Below are 18,578 nucleotides of genomic sequence, written 5' to 3'. Positions count from 1 at the left end.
AAACAAGTTAGCGCACTAGGGACCAGGCCACAGTATCGTGTTCCAGAAGGAGATTCTGTTCTGACAGTCCTTTTGCAAGAGCAAATTCCCAGTCAGGGGAAAAAGCTTCAAGAAACAATTGCAATTGCTTTGCCTGAGGATCTGTTGGGAGAGTGATGGATGGCACTGCACTGAGAACTGCCGGAAAAGGAGGGGAGACATTGCCAGGCAGCGTGAGGGGAGGAGGCGGCTGGGAGAAAGAGCCAGTCAGGAAGAGCTAGGAAAGGGGCGGAGAATGTGCTGCCTGTATATGCTGCCTGCAAGACCTTTCTGCAGATGTTGTGTCTTTGTGAGCTGACTGCAGAGGCCATGTGCGTGCAGACTGTATGTGAATGTATGCGTTGCTTATTTCAGATCGTGGGTCTATGGGAACCGCTGACTGCAAGAAACAGGAATGTATTGTTGAAAGGATTTTGCAGTCAGAGTGCTTGTTTGTGGTTGTGTGGTATGTGTGACTGACTTTTTGCCAAATGCGCTGTTCTGATGCCAGCTCTGAGAGTTTAGTGGAAGTCTGGCCGACTAAGCTAAGACACAACAAAGTCAGAAGGAAATATGGGGGCAACCTGAGATGGAAATAGAGAAGCTGTTGCAACAAGAGAAAAAAAAAAGACTTGGGAGAAAGGGGAAATGAATGAGAAAACAGAAAATAAGCAATAAAAATTCCTTCCTTAGAAAAGGAAGAAATTTGAAAGGAAGAGAAAGAAAAGCAACATGCTTCCAGATGCAGGCACTATATATATATATATATATATATATATATATATATATATCTCCCTACTTCTTCTGGTGCCTTGGTGAGGTATTTCCTAGCTTTTCTCCCTTATTTCTTTCTAGACACAGTTCATCGTGGCATATTTATTACATGTATATTTTGCTTACACCAGGGGATATTTTAAAACTTAACAGTTATCCAGAAAGAAACATTAGTAGCTCTTAAATGAGAAAGGATTTTTGGGTGCTGTTGTTAGACAGGAGCGCTATTGGACATAATGGAAAGACATTCAGTTTTGATCAGAGATTAATTGAATTTTAATTCTTTAAAATGTTTAAGTGATTAAAACAGTACGTGAAATGCATGACATTTCAAAAGCAGGGGTGTTGAAATACAGTTTCCACATTCCAAAGGTGGTTATTGTTACTACTATGATTATTAACAATTTAACAGGCACTACCTACACCTGCAGTGAGATATTTAAATTAGTCACGAGAACTTCTAGATCTCGACTGACCGATAAACACAGAGGCAGCATAACTTTGAACTTGGATGTGGACTGTGGAGGGAAGTCCTAGTTGGGACCATCCCAGTGTCGCTTTGTTGCAAACACACTACATATTTTGGATAGTTTCAAATTGCAACCATTATGGTGTCTTCCTCAGCTCTTTGCTTGCTTCATTTTTAGAACCTTAGAAGTAATTATAATTGTATTTCCAGTATACTAATTTTGCTCCATGCACTAATATATTTTTTGGTTCATTCAGCCATCTTTTCCTCCCTTTCCACTATTTTTTTCGTCTGCCTCTCTCCTTTTTTTTTCTTCTTTCCCATCATGTTTCCCTGGTTTTGATTAAAATTCACTTCACTTCTCTCCTCACCACTCTCTCCTTTATGGAAGTTATTCCTTTTCAGGCTTGTCTTTTTCCTCATTCCCTTCTCTGGTGTCTTTGTCTCCAGCAGGAGGGGTCTGATGTTGATATGAGGTAGGGAATGAGGCCTGGGAGAAAGCAGCCTGGGAAGAGGGAAGAGGGCGGAGGAAGCGGTGCTTCAGCTGTTTCTGCCATTACCCTATAAAAGGCTGCCTTAAGTATGCCTTTGTAAATTCCTCCCCTCCCATCCCCACAGTCCCCCCTGCAAAGGGTCTCTCCACTTCCCCACCTTAAATCCCACCTCCCCTACCCCCCACCCCACTACTTGGGTGACATCACTCTCTACCAGCTGTGACTGCCAGGGACACTGACCTACTTTTGCCCTCTCCGTCAGGCACTAAACCCTGGTTTGTCTTTTAAACCCTGACTTTCTGCTAAACCCTTTTTGCCCCAACATATCAGTGGGTCCCTTTTTGAAGTGCCAAACATTTCAGTTCCCCACAAAAATAGCAGTTTTTATTTTTAGTAACGGAAGTTGGAGAAAAAGCTTAATGATAAAAAGCTTCTACGACTTTAGCAAATCCATCTATGACTTAAGTGGATTTGTTCTTTGTTGATTACGATGGAATCTATATGTATTTGGAGAATAACATTAGTAATAATTTTTTGGTTGACTCTTTATATGTATGGTTGAGGAATGGACTACGAGATCCTTTGTGACAAATTCCAAATATATATATATTCCATATATATATACATATATAACCATTATTTATCAAATGTTTGTATATGATGTTAGAGACATAAGTCAAAATAGCAGGCATCAATATCCAAGTAAAACTTTACATACTAAGTAGTGGGAAGAAACGGCGGACAAAATCAATTGTGTAGCCTTTGAGGGATTATAAAGAGTTGGTTAAGAGTATGTACTTTGATGCTTGGATTCAAATCACGGTTTTGGCACTTGCTAGCTGTGTGAGTTTGCAAAAGTTACTCAACGTCTCTGTTCCACAGTTTGCTCATTTGTAAAAAGGAGATAACTCAAGCGCAGTAGGGTTATTAGGAGGATTAAACATGTTCTAAGACATATTAGGTTTATTATGAGACTGGGGACAGATATGGAACTATATGCGTTTCAAATATTTCTGTGGCAATTTCCTCATTCACCATTTATTTACTAAGCAAGCCAGTGTTATAGATCCTCTATCTTGGTCTCCGTTGTCTGCCCTAGTTGTCCAGAAAAGTTTTGGGAAAGTAGCCAGAAGGTTTGGAACTTGTATATTTCGAGAGATTTGCCTAGTAATTCCACCGTGTCACTCGTTTTTTTCTTTCTCTTCACTGTCTCCTCATGCTGCTAGGATGAATCCCAAACTGAAAGGCACTGAGAGAGAGAGACCAAAAAATCAAGGAAACAGTTAGTTTGGGGGAGTCAGGTAGAGTCGATGGAAGAGCAAGGAAGATTAAACAAATCTAGCTTGATGATCAAAATGGGTTTGTAACCCGAGAGAGCAAAAATGATTTAAAAACAAAATGTAGAAATAGAGTAGATAAGGATTTGGACACAACAGATATAAATTGTTCTGTTTCTTTGCATCAAGGGTAAATACATGAACTTAGATTAATGAACAGAACTCCCTAGTCTAACTTTTTCGATGTGCAAAAGATAGCAAACTGGACCAGGACAGTCACGATGGTGGCAGATCAGTAGGATGATCCCAGAACGCATTCATTCATTCATCCATTCAATCTGTAAATGTTCGTTAATCATTCAAGGTGCTGCTGGTGACATAGGTGTGTGGCGGATCCTACAGCCCATGCGTGGTTTGATACCATCATTTCTATGGTTGAAATGTCAACAAATTCAATCCGGTGTCTCCCTGCACCTAGTGGAGGGTTCTTGTTTTCTTTTTTCCCCTATTATTTGAGGCTTCCTCTGTTCTTTAAAAGAGAACATGCTGCTACCTTTCCACCTTTGCTTAGTCCATTCTCTCTTCTTCTGTTCTTCCCAGACTGAGATACTTTTATGATACTCCAGTGGATAGGGAATCAGGAGACTCGGAATTGCCACCAATGATTTTATCTCATTGCCTTGATTTTCTCTTCTGTCAGAAGAGACTAACAATATTTACTCAACATTTCGAGGTTGCTTGAGGCTTACATCGAGTTTATAAATGCTGAGTGCTTTAAATTAAGAACATTTTACAAATGGTTATCTCTTTAAGACACTATTCTCAAGCTGTCATGTATCTAAGATTCAACTTGGTAAGCTTGTTAAATTTGCAGACTATTGGCTGATTCCATAAGTTTTTTGTTTGGCTCAAAAAATGCAGATACCCGGGCTCATTCAGAAGGTCGGGGTGAAGGCCAAGGAATCTGCATTTTAAACATCCTGGTTTATTCCTGTGTAATAGAGAAAAAGAAATAGTAGCCAGATACGATTAAAGGAAGGGGAGGAACCTACATCACCTCTCTAAGTCATTTTTTTCCTTTACACTTTTTCTTTCTCTGATGCAGCCAATCTGTACCGTCTTTCCTCCCTTTCCCCACCCCATCCTCCTTTGTGTCTGGCATCTGTATTTTCTTAGCATAGTTAGAGAGGCGCTCGGCTTACTGTGCTCAAATGGAGTGGAGGGAAAGGAGGAGGGATGTGGGTGGAGAAAGGCTAGATCAGGGTTTAGCTATTCTAACTGAAGACTGTTGCCGCCAGGCTGGTTCTAGCTGGCTGGCTCTGGGAGAGGAAGCACAGGGAGAGCTACATCTCCTGCAGCTGCTTCTACTGTTCCTTATTTGCTAGTGTACGTTCTGATATAGGACACCCACTACCTTTTCTCCACCCACACGAATCACGTTAGATACCCAGTGATGTACACTATTTTAGGTACTGAGAATAATTCTGGATTCATTCCTGTTTACAGTTTTTCTCTTCACTACTTTAGGCCTTAGTTTTGATCAAACCCCAGCTTGTTTGTTTGTCTTTAACCCCAGGAGAGAAAGATTTGCCCCAGATGGTGTCTATGGGGTACTTAAAGTTTTTGCTTGACCCGAAGTCTAGATAATAGGTGAGTTATGCTTTCTGGCTGATATAGATATACATGGATAATTCCAGCACCTCTTGTCTAATCCTCGGTCCCTTCAGCTTGGGTGAACATCAGTCTTGTGTAATAATAGCTAATATTTATTGCATGCTTCATATGTAGTGCATTATATTTAAGTTACCTCATTAATCCTTATAGTTCAGTGAAATAGTTAATCTTCATTTTGTTGATGAGAAAACTGAGGCTGATAGAGGCAACAATCCCATGACACCAGCAAATAAAGCTGGGATTTCAAATCAGATAAATCAGATTTATCTGACTCCAGGGATGTGAGGTTACTTATAATATGTCTTCTCAAGGGATTCAACCCACCCCCTCCTAAAGAGTATCAATTTATGGGTTAAAAATGAGTGGCGCACGATTAAACCGAGATAAGTTACCTTGCCACCAAAAGGAGACGTGAGTCCATACCTGACCAGACATAACTACCGTGAAAACACAAAGATTATGGTTGAATCTAAGAAACCGAGCCTTTCTGGAAATGCTAAAAACAATTTCTTTTCCCTCATTACTTCATACAAAAATAGGAAGTATGAATTTGATCATTATTTATGTAAAGATTATCTTATAGAGTGACATATCATTGACTTTGGTTTTAAAAATATACTTCTGGGTTTGTTTTTAGAAATATACTTCTGGGTTTATTTCCCTGACTAGATTAAGTGAAAAGCAAAGTTGTTGTGTGTGTTATGAATTTCTTAGGATGTGTCTGGCACATAGTGACAGTATATTGAATGACAGCATTTTTTTTTTTTTTTTTTTTTGCCTCTCACTGTCGTGGCCTCTCCTGTTGCGGAGCACAGGCTCTGGACGCGCACGCTCAGCGGCCATGGCTCACGGGCCCAGCCGCTCCGTGGCCTGTGAGATCTTCCCGGACCAGGGCACGAACCCGTGTACCCTGCATCGGCAGGCAAACTCTGAACCACTGCGCCACCAGGGAAGCCCTGAACGACAGCATTTTTCTTAACAGACAAGTGGCCTGTTAGTTAATAGCCTCATACTCCCTATCCACAGTTTCACCTATGCAACCTGGTTTTCTTGGGCAGTGCGTGGTTATTGTGAATTGGGATCCTCTGCTGGGCATGCCCGCGACATTTTCTCTGTGCCAATTTCCCTATGTATTTTGTGTCAGATTCTCATTGTGTTCATATCTCTGTGATCACGCTTTCTTTGATCACAAAATGATTCTCTTCTTTTCCTCTTTAGATTGAAGGGAAGTACTTCATGTTCCAGGAGATAATATCAGAGTGGAGTAAACAGCAACATTTTAGTTCTGTAGACTTTTACCCCCTTTCTTCTGAAGGTAGTATATCATATAACACTTTTGTACCTCTAAACGTATCTTTCGTGAAAATAGTTCACCATCCTAGGTTACTCTGTGTCAAAACATGCAGTAAACAGTTAACACCCTAACTACATTTCTCAGTTATGGTACTCTCAAGTCCCCCTGAGGTAAATCAACAACAACAACAACAACAACAAAAAAAAAGCAGACCCTAAAGATTGGGAAAGGAATGCTGAAAAGAATTTGTTGGCTGAGGGGACTGAGAAGGGGTTGTGATCTACAAGCAGGCAAACGTGTTAGGACATACTCTCTAACATCTGGGATATCTGGTGTAATAAATGACTAAGGTTATTTGGAAATGAATCTTCCATATAAAGTATGGTTTATCACAGGATATTGAATACAGTTCATTGTGCAATACAGTAGGACCTTGTTGTTTGGATATTCTGTTATACAGAATGCACCTGCTAATCCCAAACTCCCACTCCATCCCTCCCCCAACCCCCCTCCCTGAAGTCTGTTCTCTGTCTGTGAGTCTGTTTCTGTTCTGTAGGTAAGTTAGTTCCTTTGTGTCGTATTTTAGATTCCACATAGGACATCACTTGGTATTTGTCTTTCTCTGTCTGGCTTTACTTTACTTAGTATGGATAATCTCTAGGGCCATCCATGTTGCTACAAACAGCATCATTTCATTCTTTTTTATGGCTGAGTAATATTCCATTGTATATACATACCACATCTTTACCCATTCATTTGTGGTTGTTTCCGACCTATTCATATTCTTACCCTCCTTTGTGGAGGAGTTTTTCAACCTTCCTCACTAGAGGGAAATTACCAGCAACATCTTAAAAAATCTTCTACCCCTTCTCAGCCATACTGCGAAGAAGCACCCTAAAGTGTAAATGAAAAAAAGTGTAAAACATTCATTTTACACAGTTTGGAAATTTACAAAATGCTTGTAAGTCTATTATCACATTTCATTCACACAGCAACCTTGGGATATACTCTTTTCATAGCAAAGGATCAGAGTTAGTTAAGTAACTAGGTTAATTAACAAGTGACAAGGTTTACACTGGTTTCTAAGCGGCAGAGCTGGCTGTACCACGGTGCCCCTCCTGTATCTTAAAATCTGCCTAAAGCCTGGAGAATACATGATGTTTAAAAATTGGCCTCACTATATACAGAGGCATTGTCCTTACTCTGTACAGGGACAAGGACCTTATGGGTGTTTACGGTCTTTGTCCCCCAAACCTTTGCCTCCGGAGGGAAGACTACGGTTTGAGGGTACTCGAGGGGGAGGCGGTCCTCAGGGCGGCGCGGGAGGTGGGCGGGGACGGGCGGGAGGCGCGGACACGCACTCCGCACACTGCGCCTGGGAGACTCGGTGGGCTCGCGTCAGGGTTCAGAGTGTGGGTGAATGGGGCTGGAAGAGGGACGGTGAGGGCGGGGAGGGTGTACAAAGGAAGGGATTCACCACGCGGTTTCGAGTTGGGAACAAACCTCGCCCCTCCACCCGTTTCCCTTTCTCAGTGAGGACGGTTTGGGGGCGGGTGGGGAAAGCGCGTCCTCGAAGCGCTCTCGCGCTCCCCTTTTCCTCCGCGCGCGCGCCCCCATCGCCTCTCCTCGACCCCAGAGGCCGCGAGGGTTGCGAGTGGAGACGGGACGCCTGGGGGTCGGGTCCCGACGCAGGTGTCAGATCCGCTCGGCCAGGTTTGGCCGGCTGGCTGGCCCGGCCCTTCGCTCGGCCGGCCCTCGCCGCGCCACCGCGCCTGGAGGGCGGGGCCGGGGCGCGCACGGGTTCTCGGCGCGCACGGGTCCTCGGCGCGCACGGGTTCTCGGCGCGCGGGCGGACGGCGCGCTTCGCCTAGGTCTGGGGGAGCGCGGGGCGGCCTCCGCCGGCGTCGCGCGCGCTGTGTGAGAGCGGGGTCGCGCGCGCGCACGCCAGGCGAGTGAGGGAGTGTGAGGGAGTGAGGAGCAGTCGGGTGTGCGTGGGTGTGGGTGTGTGGGGGGTGAGTGTGAGTGTGTGTGTAGGTGTGTGTGTGGGTGTGTGGGGTCAGGGAGAGCCAGACCGACCGCGCGGCTGTGAGAAAGGGGGCGAGTGGGCGAGGGCGCCGGGCCAGGCTGTGGGAGCCGTGGCGGCGGCGGCGGCGGCGGCGGCGGCGGAGAAAGGAGGCGGCTCCCGGCCTCCCGACCCCATCCCCCTCCTCTCCTCGGACTTACTGCCCGCCCGGCCGCCCGCCCGCGCCGCCCTCGGAGGCCCCAGCCGGGCGCCGCCGGCCGAGAGCCAGTGAGGAGTCGCCCCAGCCAGGTGAGCGGGACCCTCGCGTTCCCTCCGCGGGGGTCGTGGCGAGAGGCGGAGGCGCGCCCGACCCCCGCCGCTCGTGGCGGCCGAGTTGGGCAGAACGGGCTCCAGACGAGCGGGGCCGGGCCCGGGAGAGGACGGGGCCGTGCGCGGCTGGAGCCTGGGGCTTGGGGAGGCCGGTGGTCGCCTCAGAGCCGGGGACGGCGGGGCGCTCGGCGGACCCTGGGCTGGGATTCTGCTCCGGGAGGGGCTGAGGATGCCGGTGGGTGCGGGAGGCTGGAGGGAGGCGGCGGCCTCGGGCGGGGTGCAGTGTGGTCTCCCCTTGGCGAGGGGGTGTGGTGACCCTGGGGATGCGCGTCGGAGCCACACACGCGTGGCGCAAACCTGTCCTCGGCAGCGTGGTGATCTCTGCCTCCACTGCTGCCATCAGACAGATTCCTGTGGTGTGACCGAGGCGGGAGGGGCTGGTATTGGTCCCGCAGTTATTCTGTTTTAATTCCACGCTCTCCTTCTTACGTGTACATTTTTAGAAGAGTGACAGCCATTCCTCTTTTTCTTTTGAAAGCCCTCTGAATAAGATGGGTGACAGTAATTGCTTGTCTCGTTTGATTTTTTTTAACAGCATTTGACCGTGATGCAGATCTTCCACCCCCCCCCCCCGCAATAAATCCAAAGTAGTTAGGGGATAATTACTTCAGATTTGCCTTACTAATTTTTCCTTATCGCTGATAGCAGATTTGTCATCCCCTGTATTTTCTCGCATTTGTGTTTACGGATAGAGATGGGGCGTTAGTTCTCTTCTGTGAGTGGGATTATTATAGTAACGGTGTTGAATGTAACCTCGATGTAAATTCTTTGCTTGTGCCGTTTTCTTATTAATTACAGGAATTGTTCCCACATCTTTGTGGAGTTGGGTTAAATTTGAAGTCTGTATTGAAACTGCATGGGCAGCCTAATATGGAAGGTTTTCCTTTTGTGGGCTTGATATTTTGATTATATTTATGGATGATTTAATTTTTAACTGTAACCATTAAAATGTAAATGTTATTTATTTTAGATCTCATTTCATAGCATCGGATAGTTCTAAGGTCTTTTTAAAAAGAAAAAAACGATTTCTTAAACAATTGACTGTCCAAATACTTTAACATATTCACTTGAAATAAAGCACTCTGAAATTTTAGTCATGGAGAGTCACCGTAACTTCTGGAATGAAAAGCTCTAATATAGTCGTAATATAGTTAGATTTCTTTTATAATGGTTACTGGATTTAGTTAGTGTGTCAAAGGGGAGGAGGCCTGTTTTGTTTTGACGTAATCTTTTGTTTATTGCAGTCTATCTTGGTTAGGTATTAGTTTCCTTCCCTCATGTCATAGACTTAGTTGTTAGTTTGGCAACATGGCTGTTGATGTTTTTCTCTTTCTCCGTCTCCCTTGTTTTCTCTCTTGTCTTCTCTTACCCCCGCCGGGTGCTGGAGTCTGCTTGTCAAGCAGGGAGGCAGTCTGTGTGATTCTGAAAACAGAGCCAAGAAGGGCAGCAGCAAATCGAGTCACATTCAGCCCTCTACTTAGTGAAGAGCCACTTTTCTCTTCCTGCCTTTCCCCCTGTAGGGGGTAAGGAGCTGTATATCTAACCTTTAGACTTTTGGCTATGAGCTAAAATTCCACTTATCTTAGTTCTAGTTGGATAGCTTTAATTTTTTTTTTCATGTTTCCTATTGAATATGATAGCATCTGGGGGTGCAGGGGAGAGTGACAAGAAGAAATTATCCTTTTTTTCTTTTCCCTTCTCATTCAGTCCCCTCTTCCTCCTCACCTGAGGGAAATACCAGCAATATCTTGTAAATCTTCTACCACTTCTTAGCCATACTGTGAAGAAAGTTCTAAAATGAACATTCTTTTTTTCTCTAAACACCAATCAAACTTCATGCATTACGTTGTTGGGGCACAGGATGAAACATACCTTTTAAATTAGCTCCCAATCCTCTTTTTCCCCAATTTGTATTCACATGGGGTTTGCTAGTGGGGTAATTCACTCGACTGATCGATCTCTCAAATCCTCTCCCCTCCCAATGAGCTAAAAGACCGAGCACCATGAATACTGGAATAGATTAGGGGAATGGACAGAGTACAGTGAGTTGTTCCACACTTTGGGACATAGCTTTTATCATCTTCTTCTGGGGAGCAGGCATAGAGACCTAAACACAGAAAATGGGTGGAGGAAGAACTTCTGTACCCACAAACAGGCCATGAAGAGTGAGAAAACCAAACATAAAGTAAGGAGGGTGAGTTATTGTATGTTGCTTGCTGACAACTCTTTTTTGGGGGTGGATTTGTAGAGAGATTTTATGGCTGATTAGTTTACAAAGAATATTCTCTGCAAGTGGGATTAAGTCATAAGCATTTGAGAAAAGAGCCTTTAGAATTGTTACAGTTACGCTATTGAGGGGTAGGTAGATAGTGATAAGAACAATGGAGAAAGTATTTTTAGATGTTAGCTGTACTGGCATGTGCAGTTGTTTCAAGAGAGGTTGCATCGGGGAGATTAGGTACAGGTGTTGGGTAAATTGTCCTGCATTACTTGGGAATTTTCCTGCTTGTCGTATTAAGTGTTGTGAAGAAATAATATAGTACCTCCAAAAATATCTGTACATAATATATTTTAGATTTATGTGCCATATGTATCTGTGTAAATGTTTGGTTTGCAGAAAAGGACTGATTTTCTGGCTTCATGGTAACTGATGCCATGGTGTCATTTTCAGTGTTTTCTTTTCCAATGTTTTTTCCCTTTCAAAATTGGCTTGGAGGACAAAAGTCACAGAGCTAGCCAGATCTACTCCCTTAGAGCCTGGTCTGCACGGAACCCATCTGCTTATGTATCTTTTTCCCCTCTCCTTACTGCCCCAACCCCAGGCCCCACTTTAATTGTTAACAAAGGTTGTATAGTGATGATAGAAAGTAGCAGTAGCTTTGGGTTGGTTGTTTTTTATGCGAAACTGAAAAAATAAAATTTTAAACAGCTACGTTTAGATATTATGTTGTACAATTTGCCTGGTGTTTAATTTTGAAAACAGCTCTGGTTTTTTGATACTCCTTTGTCATTCAGCATACCAAAGTCCTTTAAAGTAACACCTAACCCTTAACCATGTCCTTTTGAGGTTCTGTGCTGCCCATTGGGGTTAATAGTATAGAACACAACAGATGGGGATTCTGCCCTCATAGAATTTACTGTCTAATTTCATTGGTCCTCTTGTTTCAAGAGAGGTTGAATGGAGGGCGGGGGTGGGGGGGCAGATTAGGTACAGATGTTGGGTAAATCCGTCTTTCATTACTTGGAAATTTTACTGTTTGGTCCTTTCCCCTGTCAATCACTTCTCTCAGCAATGTCTGGAGGAGTCTACTGGACTGTGAATTGATGAATTAGCAGAACAAATTTGTGTAAATGTTTATATGCCAAGTTTATTATTATTATTTTTTTACTACCTTTCTTTCAAAAGTGGCAGCACACCACCAAGTTGTGATCAAAAAAAAAATAATCCAAACCTACCTCTTAAATGTTTTTACTCTATTCAGTTCCTTAACAGTCCCCTTTTTGTTTCCCTCTCTCCATCTCTCTCTCTTTTAACCACTTCTGATACTAGCTCTTAGCTTCTTGTTCTTAGAAATATAGAAATAAGGTCTCCAAGATAGAGCATGGATTTGCTATAAAAGATCAGACGGGTTCTGTCTTACTGCTCTGCTGTCCTGTATTTGGCAGTATTTCAGACTTTGATGCTTTATCAGAAAACTGCATCTTGAAAATTCATGCAGGTTTGCCCAAATACAGCAAACTTGGAATTCTTCCCTGATGCTTTGGAGTTCTCAGTTGTTAGCTTATTCCTTTGACATGTGATGTAGTTAGTCATATCTGCAAAGCCTTCTTGAATGTGTTAACAGCTTCCCAGCCCTTTTTACAGCATAGTGTCCAGAAAGAAAATTTCGAAGGAAGGCCTGACATTTAACATGTTAAATGTGATGAACTTTGAGCTGTACTGTGCATTGCATCTCAGGAACATTTTAAAAATTTTGTGCCACATTCCAGAGATACTTTGATGTAACATTTCTCTGTTAAGTGAAATCATTAGAAATGTTATTTGGATTCCAGAGAAAACTTAGGTTTTGTTTAGACCACAGACTATTTTAGGAATTTTAGTAACAAAGCTACAGGTTATTTAAAGGTAACATATTTTTTTGACCCTTTAGTTGGGAATGTGTAAACATTTGCATGTTAATTTGCTCATGACAGTTTTTTTCCTTTTCCAGTTTTCTTTTTATTGTAAAATACACACAATATTTCCATCTTAACAGATTAGTGGTATTAAGTACATTCATATTGTGCAGCCATCACCATATCCATCTCCAGACTCTTTCGTCCTGCATAACCGAAACCCTATACCCATAAAACAGTAACTCCCTAATCTTTAAATGCCCCAGCCATTAAGGACCATCGTTCTACTTTCTGTGAATTTGAGTACTTTAGATTGTGGGGCATAATGTCGTCAAGGTTCATTCATGTTGTAAGCATGTATCAGAATCTAATGCCTTTTTAAGGCATTAGATTCTGATATATGCATTTTGCTTATTATTCGTCTGTCAAATGTACATGTGGGTTGCTTCCACCTTTTAGTTATTGTGAATAATGCTGCTCTGAACATACGTGTACAGATACCTCTTGGTGACTTAGCTTTCCGTTCTTTTGGGTATATACCTAGAAGCGGAATTGCTGGATTGTATGGTGATTCCATTTTTAATTTTTTGAGGAACTTCCATACCGTTTTCGGCAGCAGCTGCACCATTTAACATTCCCACCGGCAGTTGGCAGGGCTTCCAGTTTCTCCACGTCTTCCCCAACACTTGTTATTTTCTGTTTTTTGGGGGTTTTTTTTGTTTTTTTATTGTAACCATCCTGTGAGGTAGTTTTGTGTTTCAGTGCTTAGAGATGTTGAGCATTTTTTCTTATTCATGACATTTTATCACCAGATCATTTTTAGTTCTATCGGGGCTGGGGGTTTGTCTCTTTTGTTAACCATGGTATCTTCAGGGAGAGTGCGTAGTAGGCACTCAAATATTAATTGAATGTATTATGCAGTTGAATGCTTAGTTTTGTGTACTTAGTAGTTTATCTTTTTTGGCTATAATAAAGAATCCCAAAATATCATTGAGTTGGAAGTTTATTTCTTCCTCAGAAAAAAAGATAGTAAGCAGTTTAAGGCCACAGCACTGCGCAGTTGTCAGGGATTCAAGTTCTTCTAACACTTAGCTGCACTTTTCCTAGGGTCGACTCTTGTCCTCTGTCCAGATGGTTGTTGGAGGTGTAGCCATGACACCCACATTCCAGGTAGCAGAATGGAGGACGGGCCGAGGAAGAGTACATCTCTTTAGCATGCTTCCTGGAAGTTGGAGTGCAGTACTTTGGCTGAGCACTCTGCGACCATATCTAGTTGCAGGAAGGCCTACGGAATACAAATGCAGTCTCTTAGTCATATGGCATTGTGCTCAGGTAAATATCAGATCTGTTACTACAGAGGAGTAAGTGGAAAGTGGATATTGGTAGGCAGGTGGCAGTCTCTGCCATAGAGTGTGTGGAATTTGAAGTGACTCTGAGCTCTTCTACCACTTTCTAATTTAGACAAATGACCTCTCTGCTAGTGCAGCCTCACCTGCCCAGTGAGGACAATAATGTGTCACAGGGATGATTGTGAGGATTAAGTGAGAAGATACAAGTAAACTGCCTAACACAGTAATTGGTACATATAATTTACTCAAAAGTGATTTTATCCAAATTTCCTTCGATATCTTTAGATACAGTAGAAAAAGAGTACAAGGGACCCATATTGAGTATGTATAGGAAAATGGTTATCCTCTCATTTTTCATGCAAAATCTTGTATATAGTTTTTTAAGGAAAGGTATTATGATAGAGCTGTAAGGAGAGTATGAGTGAATGTGTCATGTAAAGTTTGGAAAATCAGATCTTTGCTCTGTTTTTGAGGTATACTCTTTCAAGAATAAGGGGACTGTCATCCATTTCTGTCACTGTAAAGTCAACTTTGATTAATACCTAACCTGCTCCTGCTTTCACAGCCTTACAGTCTAACTTCAAGTTAATGTGCTAAGGAAAATGGCACCCAGACAGTGATATTTTTAAAGTGGCGTCTTAGCTAAAGGATGAGACTGTGGAGGAACTACCGAAGTTTCAAAGGGACATTGTTTTAGTGGATGATGGGGTAACAGGTTTAACACTATTAATTGGTTGTCTCTGAGACTTCTGAGATTTTCATTTTATCATTCATTTTCTGTACCCCTTTAATAAGTACACCCCCCCACACACAAACACAATGGGGTGTTCCTACCTTTCTCTCATCTTCTTAATGCTTTTGTCCCTCTGCCTCTTACTCCCATTCATTCTCATTTCCTACAGTAATTCAGATCCACCTCCGAAAGAGACACTGGATAAAACAAGGAGAGCAAAGAGGGTAAAATTTCATATGTATCCCAGATTGTGTTTTGTTGTGTTTTGGATTTTTTGGAGAGGAGGGGAAGCATTAGAACTTACTGAGATTGAGAGAAAAGCCTTGATAAACAGATCCTTGGTTTAAAACCTTAAGCATAACAAAGTAGGTGTTAAAAGGTACAATTAAAGTCAACATAGGCACGTAGTATGATTTGGAGGGAGACTGTTGGGATTTAGAAAATCTCTGGAAATATAAGCTATGCTACTTAGTTAAAAAATTTTTTTTTAGGTGCATTTCTTAACTCTCTTAACCTTCATTTCTTAATCTGTAAAATGGTTACTGTTAATACCGAGGTTTAATTTGAAATAGTGTTCATTCAACTTTTAGTTTTAAAATAGCCCAGTATTTGGAGTTTGATAAGGCATGTCATTCAGCATCTTTAAACATTATGCTTCTGTTAGGCATCTATTTAATACGTGTGTTTATCACACACACCACACACACCACACACACACACAGAGTTGACCCTTGAACAGTGTGGGTTGGAACTGTGCAAGTCCACTGATTTGTGGAATCTTTTTCAATAAATATGTACTGCAGTACTTTACTTGCTTAACTGAGGCAATAGTGGGTGGCATTTAGTTAAGGATGCCCGTTTAGGCATATTGAAACAAGATCTGAAATTCAGTTGAACTCCTGGTTGGAAAAATATATTTAGTAGGTCAATGATAGTAGTTGAAACTGGACTGAGAATGACTTTTCTGGAGAAAGGAAAGAAGGGTTTAAGAATGAAGCCCTGGGGATTATGTACAGGGGGAAAGCCCTCAGGAGAAATCAGTTACAGGAAATAATAGTGAAAGAGTGCTCGTTCACACATTTGTTATTTTTCTGTGCAAACCTAATCCTCATCCAGGACAGAACGATGTCATTGAAAGTACAGCTGTAGTTATTGTCAAATTGAGTAAATTCTAGTTTTTATATTTAAGTATGTATATATTCTCTCCTCCAACATAGTTTCTTTTTCAGTCTTTTGATTCTAAGTTCATTTGGTATATCTTATCTGGAATAAAGAATTTTTCTAGCAGTAAGAGATGCCCTTAATATCGTCAGATGGTAGATTGTGATTTTGCTTTTTCTTTACCAGAATAATTACCACTGGGAAGGGGGCCTTACAAGAAAATCACCTTGTTTATGATTCTCATTTAATTAGCCTTGCCTGGAGTATTTGAAGATGACAGTCATAAAAATTGGTGTGCTTATCCAGAAGTTTTCACGGGAAAACTATCTCTAATATAAAATTAAATTTTATCGATTTCTCTTTATTTCAAAAAGGCTAGTTTAGCATTTATTTATTATCTGATGTTTATATATTATTTGGTACTTCTGGAGAAATAAAAAAATAGAGAATTAGTAGATCTGATTTTTTTTTTTTTTTTTTTTTATATTCTAAGAGGAAAAATCAACTCCTGTGTATATGTGGACGTTTGCAAATGCCCTATTGATCTTACACTGTTGGAGAATAAACTCTTTCCCTACAGATATGTTATTGGGTAGCCAAACCTACTACTTTAAATGTCAGGGGAAAAAAGGGGAACCATTTTACTTTACAGGGGACTCTTTCCTGTCATTGATTGATTGATTGCTATGTGGCTTGTGGGATCTTAGTTCCCCGACCAGGGGTCAAACGCATGCCTCCTGCAGTGGAAGCACAGAGTCCCAACCACTGGACCACCAGGGAAGTCCCTTCTGTCTTTTATATATTTATTTATTTATTTTGCGGTATGCGGGCCTCTCACTGTTGTGGCCTCTCCCGTTGCGGAGCTCCGGACGCGCAGGCTCAGCGGCCATGGCTCACGGGCCCAGCCGCTCCGCGGCATGTGGGATCTTCCCGGACCGGGGCATGAACCCGTGTCCCCTGCATCAGCCGGTGGCCTCTCAACCACTGTGCCACCAGGGAAGCCCCCTCCTGTCTTTTAAAACAGTGGATATGATATGAACTTCAGTACTGACCTTTTATTGGCATACTTTGTGCTCCTAGGCTGTGTAGGTTTACTGTTAATGCTTTTGACTTTTTATCAGCTTTTTTGTTTTGTCTTTTTCCTTGATATTAACAGATGGGAAAAAAAAGAGAAAAGTAGATGTTTTAAATTTAAAATCATAGTCAGGGAGGAGATATCAACCTATTGGTCTCTGCCTGGCCTATAGGAATGCATTGGTGGCCTTTCAGGCCAGGAGGGCTGTTGGAGATGCAGAGCCTCTGCTTTGTGGCTGGCGTCTTTACCTGTTTCCTGGGTATTGTTAAATGTGAATCCCAACGGAACAGTCTGAAAAAGACAAACAGCCACTACAGCAGTATCCCTGGGCACCAAGGATGGTCAGCCGCTTATCCTCCCGTGGAAACTGGGGGGGACCACTGGGCAGAGAAGAGGTTGTGCCCTTTCACTCTCTGGCAATAAACTGGTCTCTGGAGATGACTAAAACTATAGTAGATAAAAAATCTAGACAGGTGTTACTTGAAGATACCAGCACCAGTCAGCTGAGGGCTGTTAAGCACACTTTGTCGTTTAGAAACTGGTGATGTCATTTACTTGTGCAGGAAGACTGAGTTGGAATACAGTGTCGCATACCTCTACAAATTTTTACAGGAAAACCAGGGCATAACGCAAAAATCTTTTGAAGGTGATAAAGAAAATGTATTCTACGAGATCAAACTGAAGCTACCTCAGTTCAGGACAAGGTGACAGCTCCCATGGTACCACTTCTTCTGTAGGGCGAGAGCATTCTTCCAGTTCCAGATTAGGGGCTGTGGGCATCCCCCCTGAAAGAATGTGGTCCAGTTGCGGCCAATGATGCTCTCTACCTTTGCTTCATGTCTTCCAGACAGAGAGGGGAATCATTTTCTTTCTTAGAACCCTAGGTTCATGAGGATTTCGAGCCCTTTCATTAAAAAGAAAATGAAAGGCGATGGGGAGCCTGATATGAGCCTGTCGTTAGTTGTTGGTTGCACACCAGTGTAGAAACACCCAAACTTTACATGAGGATATCAGGGCTGTGGCCATGAAGCCAGACAAGATGGATATGCCCATTGGCATCATCTCTTAGGAGTTGCTGCATGACTGTGAGATTGCAGCCCTGGAGTGTTTTTATTGTCTGGTCATAGAATCACTGAAAACACCATGTTGTGTTACGGTTGTGGCCTGGGCATTTTCCTGAAAGCTGACATGCCATAACTGCTTCCCAGTTGCCAGTGGCTATAACATCCCATCCTGATTTCTACTGGATCCACAACTGCCCTAGTAATGCAGTGCAATTTCATGCAATGAAGTCAATCATAGAACAGACAGTGGTCAAGAACTAAGTGTCAGGGCAGGCACAGACGTGGCTTCGGAGTATTGGAGGTCAGTGACAGGTTGCTTCAAAACCTACCCAATTGTAAACGTTTTAAGGGCATTTTTATAGTTCCCCTCTCGAGGGAAACTGGACATCTCTACATTAGATGCTCTGGTGTGACTTGTGGAGCTTTTCCTTCTGAGTGAGACCCTTTCCATTCGCCTGGAAGGCCACATCCCATGTTCCTCATGTGTAAATTGAGCTCCAGTCCCCTGATGCCTTTGAGACTGTGGGTCCCCAGGCAGGTGGGTGAGTGTGGTAGGCAGGACAGGTCACGGTCTTGAGGGAGGGGGTGGTGTGTGTGTGCGTGTGTATGTGTGTGGTAGTGCCTCTGTCCCATGATGTTCTGGTCTTACTGTGTGCATCTGTGGAGCAGGCCCTTCTGGCTGAGACTG

At 42.8% G+C, this 18,578-nt stretch overlaps 1 protein-coding gene across 11 annotated transcripts in view; it reads left to right on the top strand.

Annotated features, from left to right (window-relative positions):
• The window catches only part of RIMKLB (ribosomal modification protein rimK like family member B), a 130,498-nt gene that overhangs the window by 77,255 nt on the left and 34,665 nt on the right, over positions 1–18,578 (top strand). For 6 of the 11 annotated variants that reach the window (XM_032646533.1, XM_032646537.1, XM_032646530.1 and 3 more), the window contains exon 1: positions 8,008–8,311. The exons of the other annotated variants lie outside the window; for them this stretch is intronic. The gene's annotated coding sequence lies outside the window, so the exon portion shown is untranslated. Of the gene's footprint in view, positions 1–8,007; positions 8,312–18,578 lie in introns of those variants that run through there. 11 annotated transcript variants of the gene reach the window in all.

This window comes from Phocoena sinus, chromosome 10 (assembly GCF_008692025.1).
Source record: "Phocoena sinus isolate mPhoSin1 chromosome 10, mPhoSin1.pri, whole genome shotgun sequence".
NCBI classification, from domain to species: Eukaryota; Metazoa; Chordata; class Mammalia; order Artiodactyla; family Phocoenidae; genus Phocoena; species Phocoena sinus.
The sequence above is the reverse complement of the archived record's forward strand: the minus strand, read 5'-3'. Positions and strand labels throughout refer to the sequence as shown.